General features: G+C 40.9%; 1 pseudogene; it reads left to right on the top strand.

Moving 5' to 3' along the window:
* The first annotated feature begins 9,275 nt into the window (after window positions 1-9,275).
* Window positions 9,276-9,830, top strand: LOC107145791 (annotated as a pseudogene).
* The last annotated feature ends 7,175 nt before the right edge of the window (window positions 9,831-17,005 follow it).

Genomic DNA, 17,005 nt, shown 5'->3' with positions numbered 1-17,005 from the left:
CTGACTGTAGCCATTTAATAAAATTGGAAACCATTAAGTCCCATACTGATATGAGTAAGTAAATGGGAGCAGGAGAAGCCCCTGAATTCACCTCCAACAAACTGCTTATTGCACACATTAATAAGTACAAGAACTCTTCTTAAATAATTTTACAATAGAGAATCCTGGCAGATGTCATCCTAAAATAAAGAGATAAAGGCTAATGTGATCACAAGTAAGATGAATCTACATCGTGTATTTCCTGATGTGGCATACAAAGAAAAGCAAATCTCTTTTGTAACCCTGCCCAAAGAAGAAAATTTGAATCTGGTCATGAAAAAGCACCAGACAGACTCAATTTGGTGGCCATCCTGTAAAGTAACTGCTGTATTCTTCAAAAATTCAAAAATCACAGAAGACCATCAAAGACTAAGAAACAATTCCAGAAGGAAGGCAACTAAGGAGACATGACAACTAAATACAACACATAACTCTAGACTGGATTCCAGACCTCTGAAGAACATCAAAGAGACACTGGAGATTGGAGGTATTACTGTATCAGTGTTCTAATTTCCAGATTTTGATGGTTATATTGTAGTTGTAAAAGAAAACACCATTATTTACAGGAAAAATATACTGATACATTAAAAACTTTTAAAAATGGAGAAGGGTCTGAAATAGACATTTCTGCACAAAAGCATAGGAAACTCAACACTATTAGAGGTCAGGGAAACACAAATCAAAACCACAATCAGCTACCACTTTACACCCCGAACAGTTATGATTAAAGTCATGGAGGAGACTCTGGGCCTTCATGCGCCACTGGAGGGAACGTACAAGATGTAGCCGCTCTAGAAAACAGCCTGGCAGTTCCTCAAAGTTAAACACTACAGTCCCAGGTATTTCCAAAAGAAATGAAAACATATATTCACACAGAAACCTATACACAGGAACCCGGCACTACATTTGGGGCCCTGAGAGTGGAGATTTGCAAAGGTGATATAGGCAGAACACAGGGCAGGAAACCAACAGGCAGTCTTTGGGCACAAGCTGCTCAGTCAAGTCACAGATGCCATGAGGAAAGTCAGCATGGCCCACAGCAAATCCAACAAGGCATGGAGAGCCAAACGTTCATGAAAGCCAGGACCCAGGACACATACCTTTCTCTCAGGGTCGTACTCAGTATCTACGTTCAAGACATCCATGACAAAAAATCTCAACGTTCTCCCAGTGTCCACCAAGTCAACACCTGCATCTTCCACCAGAGAGACAAGATCATTCCATGGGGCTGGGATTGTGGCTCAGCAGTAGAACGCTGGCCTAGCATGTGCAAGGCCCCGAATTTGATCCTCAGCACCACATAAAAATAAACAAATAAAATAAAGGCATTCTGTTCATATACAACTACAAAAAAATTTTTTTTAAATAAATAATAAACTTCAGCCAGGCTTGGCGACACATGCCTATAATCCCAGCAACTTGGAAGAGACTGAGGTAAGAGGATCCCAAGTTCAAGACCAGCCTCAGTAATTTAATGAGGCCCTAAGCAACTCAGCAAGACCCTGTCTCAAAAATATAAAACAAAAAGGGATGGGGATATAGCTCAGTGGTTAAGCATCCCTGGGTTCAGTCCTCAGGACCAAAAAAAAAAAAAAAATAGAAATTTCATTTCTGCATATTCTTTAAAAAGCTGCACACAAATGTTTGGCTATGTATAATATCAAATGTCTATCAACTGATAATGGATATACGTATGTAGCTATACAATGGAATATTATTCGGTGATGAAAAGGAATGAAGGAGCCAGGTGTGGGGACTCATGCCTGTAATCCCAGCTACTTGGGAGGCTCAGGCAACTTAGTGAGACCCTGTCTCAAAATTAAAATTTAAAAAGGGCTGAGGTGTGGCTCAACTGTGAAGAGGCCCTGGGTTCAATCCCCAGGACTGAAGGAAATTATGCTAAGTAAACAAAGCCAGTCATCAAGAACCACATTTTATATGGGCCCATTTACATGAAACATCTAGAACAGGTGAGCCCAGGAGGAGACAGGCAACTGCCTAGTGCTGGGGAATCACAGGATGGTTGCTAGAAAGTATGTGGTTTCCTTCAGGAGTGATAAAAATATTCTAAAATGGGTATGGCAAGGGTTCAGCGAAGACCGTTAAAAAAAAAAATCACAAAATTACATATATTTTAGTATGGGCAAGTTGCATAAATTACATCTCAATAAATCTCTTGCTTAAAAAGAAAAAATCCTGGGTTAGGGTTGTAAAGTTTAAAAAAAAGAAAAACCCTAGAGGGTGAGGGATAGAGCATCACACCTGCAAAGTATTTTCAAGTTGTCCAGGGGGAAAAAAGGTAATTTGCAAAAACGTCATACATTGCCACAAATATCTCCACACTGCTGTTTGGCATAGAATCCTAGATTGTAAGTAAGGCTCCAGGGCACTTGGAACCAGTCGCCTCCTAGGTTCTCAGTCCACTGTTTTAAGTCAAACAACATTATAACTTGAATGATTTATTCTGTGTTCTGAAATGGCATAGTGCAGTGCCAGATCTATTTTTCACTCTCATCCCTGTGCTGGGCACTCAGTGGGTCTGCTCCATCTGGAGACTTATTTCAGCTTTGGAAATTTTTCAAGCATTAACTCAATATTGCTTCCTCTCAATATTCTCTTTTCCCTCTCTCTGAACACATAATATTCAGACCATGGATCCCACGAACTGATCAGTTAACACTGATAAGTATTCAGTTTTGGGGGTCTTTATTAATCAATTATTACACATACACTCACTTCTCCCGTATAGTACGCTTTCACACCCCCTGCCCCAAAATGCAGAATCATAACCCTTTAGGATACTTCTTCTAGAAATAAGAAACTTTTCCCATATTACCAGTGTCATTACCATACTTACAGAAAATTAACATTTTTCATCATCACTTAAGATATAGCCCTTATTCACATTTCCACACATCCTCTCACCTCAAATAATATTTTTTCAGTCAAGGATACAATCAAGGTTTGGACATTATTCCTTCTCCTTTTCATCTATCCTTGCTTAATACTTTCTGAAAGACTTCCTGTTTCCTATTTAAATTTCCCCTGCCGTCCTATTTTCCAAGAGCTGTTTCTGGTTCTCTGAATGGTCCCCTATTTTGTGTCATGAATTTTGTCTCACTGCTTTAAACTTTAAGTTTGAACTTCTCTTCCGCAACGCATTTCCTGTTTCTTCACAGGCTTCCTTTTATCTGTTTGCATTAAGACTGTTAGTGACTTTTTTCATGTGCCTGATAACCCTCAACTCTTCAGCTGTCGTTAAGGAGTATTAAGTTTTAACATCATGTACACAGATGGGGCACATTCAGTGGCCAGAATACCCTACAGTGATCAGACAGGGATCTAACTGCTTCACTCGAGGCTACAGTGGGCAGTAAAAAAAAAAAAAAAAAAAGTTCCAGAGCTGGCCACCTCACTTGACGTTTTTACAATGTGGTCGACTGATGCTCTGCCTTTAAGAGGTAAGGTCTATGTTCCCTCCATAAATACAGATAGGTTTGGGACCACAGCAGAAGCTACACAGAAATCCTCAGAGATTAATTCAGGGCTGACGTGGAGCTTAAATGGTAGAATACTTGCTTATCTGGCATGCTTGAGGCCCTCAGTTCTATTACAAACACAATAAATAAATAAATAAATAGACTTAAGTCAAAAAAAAGTGAAACAGATTCGGCCTGGTTCTCTTGGAACATACACCTATGGACAGAGAGCCACCATGTGCGAAGTCTCAATGCCCTGAAATGCAAACTAGTATACACAGACCCCATGGCAAGAAATGCTCAGTGACCCCCAGCTGCAAGCAAAGCCTCACCCACCCACAGCCACTAGTCCTTCAACTCTCTGGCCTCACTGCTACCACAGAAATCATCTGAGCTATAAATGTCCAACCAAGCTCTTCCCAAAGTCCTAACCCACAGAAACCATGAAATTATTTTAAGTCACTAAATTTTGGGGGTCATTTTTCAGGCACTAAGAGTGAATGGAGGGCTGGGGATGTGGCTCAAGCGGTAGCGCGCTTGCCTGGCATGCGAGCGGCCCGGGTTCGATCCTCAGCACCACATACAAACAAAAACGTTGTGTCTGCCGAGAACTAAAAAATAAATATAAAAGAAAAAAAAAAAGAGTGAATGGAACAGACTGTGGCATGTGCAAGTGAGATGTTGCAGCAACAAAAAAATCTAGCAACAGCTTCAGATCTTGGAGGCAGGCAGGCACTGGAGGGCCCTGAAGAGGCTGTTTGTACCTGAAAGGCCTCAACAAGGAGACTGACAGGAAAAGCCCAGTGGGAAATAAAATAATAATAATAATAATAATAATTACTCAACCTTGGTGAATAAGGGACTCCTGTTATGTAGAAGTGGAAAATCTGTCCTGCAGAAATGTAGAAAACAGAAAATGAACTCAATGATCCATCTAAGGAGATTTCCAGGCAGAATTCTAGAAGTTCCCCTCAGACTGCTTCCCACTGCTATGATAAAATAAAAGAGCAGAGAAATGAGCTGGGAAGCCAATTAAAACTACAGAAGTCAAGCCAGGCATAGTGGTACCCACCTGAAATTCCTGTGAAAGCATTTCCTTTGAAATCTGTGACAAGACAAGGATATCCCCACTCCCACCACTTCTATTTAATATGTTACTAGAAATTCTAGCCACAGCAATTAGGAAAGAGAGGAAATAAAAGGGATTAAAAATAGGAAAGGAAGAAGGTCAAATTATCACTGTTCGCAGAAGATATGATCCTATACCTAGAAAACCCAAAAAATTCCACCAAAAATTGCTAGAGCTAATAAATATGGCAATATAACAGGTTACAAAATCAACATTCAAAAATCAATACCTTTGGCCAGATATGATGGTACATGCCTATAATCCCAGCAGCTCCAGAGGCTAAGGCAGGAGGTTTGCGAGTTCAAAGCCAGCCTCAGCAACAGCAAGGTACTAAGCAACTCAGTGAGACCCTGTCTCTAAATAAAATACAAAATAGGGCTGGAGTTATGGCTCTGTGATTGAGTGCCCCAGAGTTCAATCCCTGGACCCCCCCCCCCCGAAAAAAAAAAAATCAACAGCTTTCCTATATACTGACAATGAATCTGCTGAGAAAGAAATTCCATTCACAATAACCTCAAAACAAAACAACAACAACAACAAAAAAAAAAACACCTTGTGGGCTGGGGATGTGGCTCAAGCGGTAGCGCGCTCGCCTGGCATGCGTGCGGCCCGGGTTCGATCCTCAGCACCACATACAAACAAAGATGTTGTGTCCACCGAGAACTAAAAAATAAATATTAAAAAAAATTCTCTCTCTCTCCCCCCCCCACTCTCTCTCTTAAAAAAAAAAAAAAAAAAAGTAACTCATAAAGCAAACAAAAAGCCAGGCACTATGGTGCACACCTATAATCCCAGTTATTTGAGAGCCTGAGGCAGAAGGATTGCAAATTCCAGGCCAGAATGGGCAACTTAGCAAAATGCTATCTCAAAAGAAAAATAAAAAGGACTGAGGATGTGGCTCAGAGATAGAGCACTAGCCTAGCATGCTCAAGGCCCGAGTTCAGTCATTAACACGCCAAAAAAAAAAAAAGAGAGAGAGAGAGAGAGAAAATAAAACTCCCAGAGAACAGGGACAAGAGCTCCAGAGAATCACTCCCAGGCAACAGAACTGAATCCTGGCTGAATTTCAAAAAAGCTACACACCAGGGACTACTGTACCTCCTGCTGTCCACTCTTCTGAACAGATGTGTCTGCAGCAATTATCTCAAACCTTCCCACCATTATGAAGTGGAGGGAGCAGCAGATTACTTCAATCTCAAATGCACATGGGTTTAGGGCTAGAGAAAGCACACCTGAGGAGCTTCAGCTGGCCATACTGGGGCTGATTTAAGTGGTAAGATCCTAAACTTGTAGCTAAACCATAAGGTGATGAAACCAGGAGGGGTTCAGGGGAAGGGTATAAGAGTAATTTCCAAATAGGAGGAATGTGAATTGTTAGGATCAAACCAAAAACTGTGGCATACTGCATTTTCCAAAGATGCGCACAATAACCCCTCTCAGCCCATGTGTGCCTCTTTTCAGTGCGACAGTAATGCAGCTCCTCGCAGAGTGGGAATCCATGTTCCCTCCCCAGAAAGCTGAGCAGATATGTGACTATGGCAGAATGGTACCATCATGGAACTTATAAGGCTAGGACATAAAGAGCAATACGGTTACCCCTGGATCTCCAAGAATACCTGCCTCTGAGGCTTGCATCGGAGTACAATGCTATGCAGAGCACAAATCAGCCTGTGAGAGACCACAGGAGAAAAGGTGCTTCAGCACCCTGCTGTTCAGTCCAGCCACCAAGTGACCATAACTGAAGCCACAGCCAAGAAACTTGAGCCAGAACTGCCTACTGAGCTGTTTCCAAATCCAGACACCAGAAAGTGCCAGACACAACAAAATGATGCTGCTGTTGTTTTAAGGAAACATTAATGGCCCTGGAATACATGGTGACATTCAACTGTCAGCATCTGTAGACTCTCACAACTGGGCCAATTTCCTACCAAAGGAAAATCTTCAAAACTGGTGCCTGCAGAGCAGAGGCCACGCTAATAGAATTTGGAGATGCCAAGTGATTCTCACCATTTAATAGGCAAATTTCACTTAATCTATGTACATTCCCACTCTCCCATGTCTGGTCCCATCCATCCTCTGCCTTCAAATAAATCTAGAGTCTCTTTGGTTCAAACTTATGACTAAGAGTGAACTGTCCTACGCTAGGATGGGGAAGGCATGGTTATTAGGCTGCTGGAGTGAAGCCAGAATCCAGAAATCAAGGACTGCCTACAGACCTGCAGTTGGCACTCCCGTTTAGCCCCAGTGCTACAATGCCAGGCCTCTGGAGACACCTGGGACCTCCACTTCCTAGGCCTTTCTGAGGTCCTGCAGCGGCATGTGCTTCACACTGGCCTCACACCATCCCCTATCAGTTCTGCCAAAGAAATGACTACACACTCATCCACTTTTCTTTTTCCAAAACACAAACACCATCTCCAGAAGGTCTCCTGTTTCTGGTATTCCATCACTTGTCACATCAAAACTCAATCTCTGTACCTCTCTTTCTTTCCTGCCAGCTCTGCATGCTTCATTCACATTCTCTCAAACCTCATTTCTTCCACTTCTATTGCTTAGCTTTCACTGTCAACTTTAAAATACTATAAAAAAAAAAATTAAGGGGCTGGGGTTATGGCTCAGCAGTAAAGCACTTGCTTCGCACATGTGAAGCACTGGGTTTGATCCTTAGCACCACAAATAAATAAACAACAACAACAAAAAAAAACTAGCTAACTAGCTAACTAATTAACTTATTTTCAAATGGCCTTCCTACCCCATCCCCTGTCCCATCCATATTGCCCCAGACTTCTGTCCATGCTCTGCTAGCAGACACATGTCCCCAAAGTTTCAAATTACTAGTATTACCACTAATCATCAGCCCAAGAGTTATAAAGGTTTCCTCTCAATCTTCCTATCAACTCTATGAAATAAATACTATCCCCATTTAACAAATGAGAAATGCCTTCCACAATAATGTATAGAATCAAACTGTCCTTAAATTTTTTTCTTAGCAAATAATCTCAATAATCCTACCCAGCTCTAAAATTTTATTTTCTACAATTCACAGGTAAGAAAGTTAGTCAGACATGATGGCAAAGGCCTATGATCCCAGCTACCCAAGAGACCAAAGCAGGAAGATTATACATTCAAGCAGGCCTGGGCAACTTAAAGAGACCTATCTCAAAACAAAATTTAAGAAAGGATGGAGGTTAAATCCCTGGTTTAAACCCTGGGTTAAATTCCTACAGTATTAACTATTAAAAAAAAAGTTTAAAAACTCAAAGCACATACCAAGCAAACAAAGATTTTCAAAAGCACAGGCACTTGCTAATATTGGCAGACAAAGAAGTTCATTCTGTCTATTGGATTCCTTCTTTTATTTTTATTTTTGGTACTGGGGACTGAATCTAGGGGCACTTAGCCACTAACTCACATCCCCAGCCCTTTACTATTTTTTGAGACGGGGTCTCAGTAAGTTGCAGAGGTTGGCCTGGAACTTGCAATGCTCCTACCTCAGCCTCCTGAGTCATTAGAATTATAGGCATGTACCACTGTGCCCCACTCAAGACTCCTTCTACTCCTACGTATTCTATTAAATCAAGAAACTGAAAGGACAGTAGAGTAAGATACTAAGCAGTGAAAACGAAACACACCCAAATGGATTGCTGTCACAATTATACAGACCATTGCTTAGCTATCCTCGTGCCCAAATTTAGACTTTAGCAAATCACGGGATGTACTCTCAAATGTTCCCAATAAGAGCAACACACACACACATGACATCAGGTTCCCTTGCTAAATATGCAGATAGAACGATGTCCCAATTCTCAACTTTTCTATGAAGAGAGAGTTGCAGCTCAAAGTTCAAAGCTATAAATGAGGGATACCACAACAATCTTTGTGAGACCAGCCTTTAGAAATTTTGCAGAGAAACTATGCCAGATACAGGGAACACAGCAGAAATGAAAGGTGGCCCCTGCTTTCTTAAAGAATGCAATTGACTAGGCAAGTTATTTATTACCTCTAATGCCTCAGTTTACTTATGAGTAAAGTGGAGTTGATAGCAACTGCTTCTTACAATTATTCTGTAATGCATTTAATGTGGCTGGTACAAATGCCCCATATATTATCTATTGAATAGTTACTCAAATGGTTTTTTAAAATTATTATCGGATCCAAAGAAAAAAATCAGATCAGCCTCTGGGGAAGAAAACTGTGTGATCTGGGGCTGGGGATGTGGCTCAAGCGGTAGCGTGCTCGCCTGGCATGCGTGCGGCCCGGGTTCAATCCTCAGCACCACATACAAACAAAGATGTTGTGTCCGCGGATAACTAAAAAAATAAATATTAAATTTCTCTCTCTCTCAAAAAGAAAAAGAAAACTTTGTGATATGAACAACACAGTAAGAGGCCAATTACAGTCCACTTGATGCCTTCTGAAAAGTAGTTACTTTATTCCAAGTAACTTTACCTATTAAAAAATTAAAATTGCTGGGCACCGTGTAGCACGCCTGTGATCCCAGCAACTTGGGAGGTGAACATAGGAGGATCAGAGCTCAAAGACAACCTCAACGATTAATGAGGCACTTAGCAACTCAGTGACACCCTGTCTCTAAATAAAACATAAGGCTGAGCCGCTGCGAATTTACCATGCTGCGTGGAAGCCGGAGCCGCACTTCGCGGCGCGTGGTGCCCCCAGCCAGCCGGGCCCCTCAGATGAAGCTGCTTCCAGGCTGGCACCAGCAGCTCAGCCACCAGCTGCAGCCCCACCATCTGCAGTCTGGTCCCCTGCTGTGGCACTCCAGCAGCCAGGTCTGATGGCCCAGATGGCAACCACTGTGGCTGGTGTGGCAGTGGGCTCTGCTGTGGGGCACATACTGGGCCATGCCATCACTGGGGGGCTTCAGTGGAGGAAGTACTGCCAAGCCCACAAAGCCTGATATCACTTACCAGGAGCCTCAGAGAACCCAGCCAGCACAGCAGCAGCAGTTTGGTGACCCTTGCTTTTATGAGATAAAACAATTTTTGGAGTGTGCCCAGAACCAGGCTGATGTTAAGCTCTGTGAGGGTTTCAATGAAGTGCTAAAGCAGTGCAGAATTGCTAACGGATTAGTCTAATCAAGAAATTCAAATTGAAGTGGAAAATCGGCTCTGATGATCAAGTTAATTTAACATAAGAATGTAATTGATATGTGAAAGTATGAATGTAAAACTGCAATGTAAAACCTCATTTAATAGCTTCAGTGTTTGTGAATGGCAGCAAATGAGAGTGTTCTAACTACATAGAAGTTCACTGAGTTGGTACAGAAGTACACCGAGTTGGGACTGGGCAAATGTGTGGCCTCCTTAAGTCAGCTGTTCTGATGTTCTTTGAGTTTATTAGAATGAAATGATTTTCCTCCTGGAAAAAAAATAATAATAAAACATAAAAAAAGGACTAGGAACATGGATCAGTGGTTAAGCACCCCTGGGTTCAATCATGGTACCAAAAAAAAAAAAAATTAAAATTGTGTAATCTCAGCAATATAGAAGACTAAGACAGGTGAAAGTTAAAGGCCACCCTTGACAACATAGAGAGATCCCATCTCAAAATTAAAAAGAAAGTGCTAGGGATGCAGCTCAGCAGTAGAGCTGGGTAGAACCCCAGTAGCACCAAAATAATGATCGTTATTATTTTCATTATTAAATTGTAACCAAAAGAGGACGGTGGTATCTCAATTTCCATGAAGCCGCCCTAGTTAGTTCCCAAGCCTTTCAGAGGCAGAAGAACTATTTAGGATATGATCACTCTGAGGTCTGCTGTCTCTAGGACAGGTTTGCATCCAATCAATACACCTTTCAACACTGACTGAACCTTTACAATAAGGGACCAGCCTTAAGAAATGCAGTCACTTCAAATAATTCTCTTCCATTCTGACATATGATTAACTAAAAACATGACTAGTCTTTTGTACTAGAAAGCATTTATATAATTTCACAGTTGTGATTCCAAACTACCTTCATTTAGTTACCTTTCCCCGTGAAAGGTAAATATCAAACTTTTTTTAAAATATGCTTTTAGTTGTAGTTGGACACAATTTATTTTTATGTGGTGTTAGGATCGAACCCAGCATCTCACACTTGTTAGGTGAGCACTCTACTGCTGAACCATAATCCCAGCCCAAATATCAAACTCTTTTTTTTTTTAATATTTTTTAGTTATAGATGGATACAGTATCTTTATTTTGTTTATTTTTATGTGGTGCTAAGGATCAAACCCAGTGCCTCACATATGCAAGGCAAGCGCTCTGCCACTGAGCCATAACCCCAGCCCTCTCAAACTCTTTTTAATGAAAAGTTTTAATACATTATGAGCTGGATCTGCCTAACAACAAGTTATAACTGCTATCATTCTATTTAGGTTCCCATGGATACAGTCAAGAACAGCACTGTGGCAGCTGTACAAATCAAGAAAAGAAATCCCAAGGGCTGGAGATGTGGCTCAAGCGGTAGCGCGCTCGCCTGGCATGCGTGCGGCCTGGGTTCGATCCTCAGCACCACATACAAACAAAGATGTTGTGTCTGCCGAAAACTAAAAATAAATAAATAAATATTTAAAAATCTCTCTCTCTTAAAAAAAAAGAAATCCCAAGAGAATCATATCCCAACTACATAAAGGCAGGAATACTGTCTAGTACCATCCCACTCTCCCTTCCCTACAAACCCTAAATAGCCTTCCATGAGAGTCTTCCTCCTTAAACCCACCCCCACCACATAGTGTTTCTAAAACTGTTAACCAGGCTGCAGGAACAATTTCTGCACATGTGCTACACCCAGAACTGGTACACAGATTTCTGGTCTTTTGGATATACCAAATTTGTCAAACTGGCTTGAAAACATTATGAAAAATCATTCTACACTGTAAATCTGTAATATGGGGAAAAACTAAATGTTTTTATTGCCTTTATAAACCTCTTTTTTCCTAAATACTGACATTTGCAGAAGTACATAATCTAAACTATAGAAATTTATTTTAAACTTGAATATTTATTTCCAGTGTTTAAACACTAAAAGATTTAAATTTAAAAAAATAATAACTAAGTCTACACTGGGCACAATGGCATACAGGGAGATCACAAATTCAAAGTCAACCATAGGGGCTGGGGCTGTAGCTCAGCGGCAAAGCACTCACCTACCACATGAGAGGCCTTGGGTTCGATCCTCAGCACCACATAAAATCAAATAAATAAATAAAGATACTGTGTACAACTATAACTAAAAAATAAATATTAAAAAAAAAAAAGTCAACCATAGCAACTTAGCAAGGTCCTGAGCAATTTAGTGAGAGCCTACCTCAAAACTAAGAGATAAAAAGGACTGGGGGTATGGCTCAGTGGTTAAGTGCCCCTGGATTCCAGCTTAATAAATATATAAATATGGGGGCTGGTGACAAGCTCAGTGGTAGGGTATGTGCTAGCACACATGAGGCCCTGGATTCCATCCCTTACACTGCAAAACAAATAAATGAGTAAAATGCATTTTAATAAATATACATTGCTTCAATATTTTTATATCAAGAGATTTCAGGGGGCTGTGGTTGAAGCTCAGTGGCAGAGCACTTGCCTAGCATGTGTGTGAGGCACTGGGTTTGATCCTCAGCACCACATAGAAATAAATAAATAAGGGTATAAAAAAAATACAATAAAGGTTGGGGCTGTAGCTCAGGAGCAGAGCACTTGCCTAAAATGTGTGAGACAATGGGTTCGATCCTCAGCTAAAAATAAACAAATAAAAGCATTCTGTCCATTTACAACTACAAAAAAAATTTTTTTTAAATGTAGTAACATTCTGGGCATGGTGGCACACACCTGTAATCCCTGCAGCTTTGGGAGGCTGAGGCAGGAGGATTTTGAGTTCAAAGCCAGCTTCAGCAAAAGCAAGGCACTAGGCAACTCAGTGAGACCATGTCTCTAAATGAAATATAAAATATAGCTGGGGATGTGGCTCAGTGGTTAAGTGCCCCTGAGTTCAATCCCTGGTACCAAAAAATAAACAAAATAAAATAAAACAGAGATTTCAGAAAATATTAAGACAATTGTCTAATTTCATGAGAAAAATTAGAGGAGAAACAGGACAAGGCAGGGGAATCTAGAAAGTAGGAGGAAAAGAAAGAAGCACATGCAAAGTAAACCACAAATTTGACTAAAAACACATGAGGTAAAATTAAAAGGCAAACAAACTGTTAAGTAAGGATAAGAACTCTATTCAGTAGGAAAAAAAATCAAGAAAATTCACAAAAGAGAACAGTTTTCCACCTTCTAGGAACTGAAAAAATACATACTACACAGGCCATTCTTTGCATTCAGTGGCTCACACACATTCTTTGTAATAGGCAATACATGTATCTAGTACAAGAAAGTACAGCAAACATACTCAGTATCTCTGCTACAGAAAACTCCTGGAAGGACGGGACTGTTGCTTCTGGTATTCGGTAGATACACTCATTAGACCTGCTATACTCTGCTACTGGAAACGTGTGCAAAGAGCTTTAAAAATGTTCACACACATTGACCCAGCAATTAATTTCACTTTGGGGAATCTTGATAATTCAAAAATATGGGGAAGTATTATAAATATATGGAGATTTGGCTCTAAATACTATAAGAAAAACAATGAAAGAAAAAACAAAATATAGCTAACCATAGGAACTGATACACCTGGTAATATTTGACTCCATAGACTGCAGTTCAGTTATTTAAAAGTTTTGAAGACCATACATATAAAACAAATATTAATGTCACAGAAGGATGACATTCTTGAACTTCCTGTCAGTCACTGTCCTAAGCAATTCGTGTGCATTCATTCATTTAATAAGAGTGTTTAAAAATATTAAACCATAAAGCACTGGTTCTTGAGACTGTGGGGTGTTTTGTTTTGGTCAGAACCCATTGAGAATGTGAAGGAAGCTACAGAAGCTGCCATTGTCCAGAAGAAGAAAAAATGACCATACAACATTTGCATACAACTTCAGAGGATTCATGGAACCTGTTCAAAAATTTGTTATATTCCATATATTTATAAATGGTGTAATAAACATGCATGAGAAATATTAGGGCAACAGCCAGATATGACTGTTTTACCAGGGAGGTTGAGGATTACACACAGAGTGGAAGATAAAGCATACATGGTGTAGTTGGGAAGGATGTTTGCATAAATTACTGAACAGGGGAGGGCAGGGGACAGATGAAACTATGAGAATTTTAGAGTCAGAGACCACAGATAAAATCCTAGCTTTGAAGAGTACTCGCCACATCATCACCTCAGTTTCCTTGTGAAAAATGCCTCGAGAAGTCTGATTGCCAGAAATGAGCACATACAAAAGGTGCTCTATTAATGCACTCCTCTCACTGTGCTATTTAATAATTTTAAAAATTAACATTACCTATGCCTAAGCAGTCTTGAAAATAAATAAACTTGCTAACAATTTCCTTGGATCTGAATATGAGCCTGTCAAACTAATGCAAAGAAACGCACCATCACCCTGATTCAGCATGACTCACCTTCTCCCCACTGACACAGTTTATGAAGCTGGCTTTCCTTACTACACATGTACCCGGAGTTAGAGCTGCTGCCTCTCTACAAGATGCTACATAAAACATGCTCTGGAGAGGTGTCATAAAGCAGAATACTGATTTGGCATACAGGACAATCAGCATTGCCAGGAAGCCTCTGCCCTATCATGGCAAGAGGCACAGAGCCTGTATTACATTAGCAAGCGACTAGTTTGCCCAACAGACTACACAACCAAAGCCTTTGAAGCTTGGTTTGGGGAGCTCTGTTTTGTTTTGCTGTTCATGCTGTGTCAAGATTAACAAGGAGAGGCTGGAGGGCTGTAGCTCAGTGACAGAGCCCTTGGGTACTATCCTCAGCACCACATAAAAATAAATTAATAAACAAAGATATTGTGTCCATCTACAACTAAAAAAAATTTTTTTTTAAATTAACAAGGAGCCTATCATACAGCATTCAGGTTGAGGGTCTTCAACAACACTACCCCCACCCCAGACAAGATGCAGCCCTGAACCAGGCAGGCCTTCCACAGGAGCTGCATCTTCCTAGCTAACCATGCTTCAGGAGAAAGCAAAGACCTCAAGCTGCTGCCCGAAGCAAAATCCTGTGTGGGTGTACAAGCATGTCAGAGACACTCTAGAGGCAATCATCTCTGAGGACAATCACACCTTAGAAGTCCATTCTTTATTACATAAAAAAGGAGGATTTTACTTTTGGAATTTTTAGTCAATTTTTCAAGACTTGATATTTTATTAAGAACAATTTCCAGGCTGGGGATATAGTTCAGTTGGTAGTGCCTCGCATGCACAAGGCCCTGGGTTCAATCCCCAGCAGCAGCAGCAGCAGCAGCACCACCACCACTACCACCACCCAAAAAAAAAGCTTTCATTTGGATTGCAAACTTTGCTCCAGAGAATCCTGGATGCCACTGGCCTCAAGTCACATTTGAACAGTGTAAGCCTTCATTTCGTCTTTCCAGTTGCCCTATAGGTGCCTGCAACCACTTTCTAGGAAGTCTCAAGAGAACTCTGGAACTCTGGACTGGAGGAGACCTCTATAATCATCTCCAGAATGGAGTTGTATATTGAGAGGATTTGCTTCCAGGTTAGCATGGAAATTGAAAATGTCACATAGTCAAAAATGATCTTGAAAAATCCCTCAGGAAGGAAAGGAAAGACAAAACACTCCATAGGAAAGCTCCCCAACAGAGACCAACATAGAAAATTCTCTCTCAAAAAGTCCAAAACTAATTTACCTCCACTGTTAACAGTGGTATCTCTCTATATAGTCCTTGAGCACCCAGATGAAGTTACAGAGATGTGTTTAAAGGTCATGTTGAATCTAAAATATCAAAGTCATACTTAACACAGTCAAATTTCACACTAGGAGAATTGAGGAGACAGGGATTCAAGAGAAGACCTATGTCTTCTCCCTTCAGGGGATAAACATGACAAAAAGGACCATATATGTCCAGGGATGTCTTAGACTGTTCCCATTCACACCTGTCACCCTGACATAACTTTTAATAGGCTCCTGTTCACTCTAAAAGTAGTTTAGACTACTCTGCTGTCAAAAGACATACTCCCATGCCTCTGTGTAGTCACCTCTCACAAATCTGGGCTGGTCCATGATTCACATTAACTAAGAACATGTAGCAGAAGTGACATTGAGCCATTTCTGGACCTCCACTTTAAAAGGACTTGCGATCTCTGCCTCCTGCTTCAATGGAATGTTTGCTTATGGGAGCCCTGGCCACCAAGGTATCTGGCCAGCCCGCTGGAGATCCCACACTGGAAAAGGAGAGGCCCTGAGACTTACATGGAGAAGGAAAATGGCCCAGCAGTCCCAACTTCATGTTGAGCCACCAGACAACACCAACCCCAGCTAGCCCAGCAGAACTACCAGGCTGGGGGGAATATCACAAAACAGTAGTTATTTTAAACCACTATGTTTGAGTGGTCCAGCACACTTTCCTATCAGGGAGGGTAGGATTCCTGCAATTCCCGTGGAACAAGAGAGTGAAGCCGTGAACTGAGCCAGAACAGACCAGCTCCTTTGTGGTGGTGGTCAGATTGCCCTTCCACTCTTATGAACTGGGTACACATCACAGACCCAGAAACCCCAACAAGGGGACCAACCCTCAGTAGCCCACAAGGCTAAAGCTAAGAAAGACTTGAGGTGTGGTGCTTCTGCACTGATCTTGAGAGGCTTCCTAACTCTTTGTTGCTGTTTTGTACTGAGAACATGCTAAGCCTACACTCTGAGAATATAAGTAGGTATACAATTATGGCTTAAAGTTTTAAATAAACTGCTCAAGATTCCCCAGTTCTTCAATGACACAAAATTAGATGACACCTCCATATCTAGGAAGTGGTATATAATAATCCAGAAATACAGGATCTAGATTAAGTCACCCCAGGCTGGGTTTTCCCATTTTACCACTTGAGCTCTTGGGGAAGTTGTTTAAACTCTCCAGATCTCAGTGGTAGAACACTTGCCTAGCATGTGTGAGGCACAGGGTTCAATTCTGAGCACCACATAAAAATAAATAAATTAGGGGCTGGGGTTGTGACTCAGTGGTTGAGCGTTTGCCTTGCATGCATGAGGAACCGGGTTCTATTCTCAGCACCACATAAAAAAAGAAAGAAAATAAAGAAATTAATTAAATAAAGGTATTGTGTCCATCTACAACAACAAAAAATACTTTAAAAAAAAAAAAAAGTGAAGGCCTAGCTCCTGGCCCATCTCTTCCACCATGCTCCCAGGGTTGTAGGATTAAAGGTCATGGACAGCAAGTTAATGGTTGTTCTTTTTTTTTTTTTTTTTTTAAA

This window comes from Marmota marmota, unplaced genomic scaffold (genome assembly GCF_001458135.2).
Source record: "Marmota marmota marmota unplaced genomic scaffold, marMar, whole genome shotgun sequence".
NCBI lineage: Eukaryota > Metazoa > Chordata > Mammalia > Rodentia > Sciuridae > Marmota > Marmota marmota.
The sequence above is the reverse complement of the archived record's forward strand: the minus strand, read 5'-3'. Positions and strand labels throughout refer to the sequence as shown.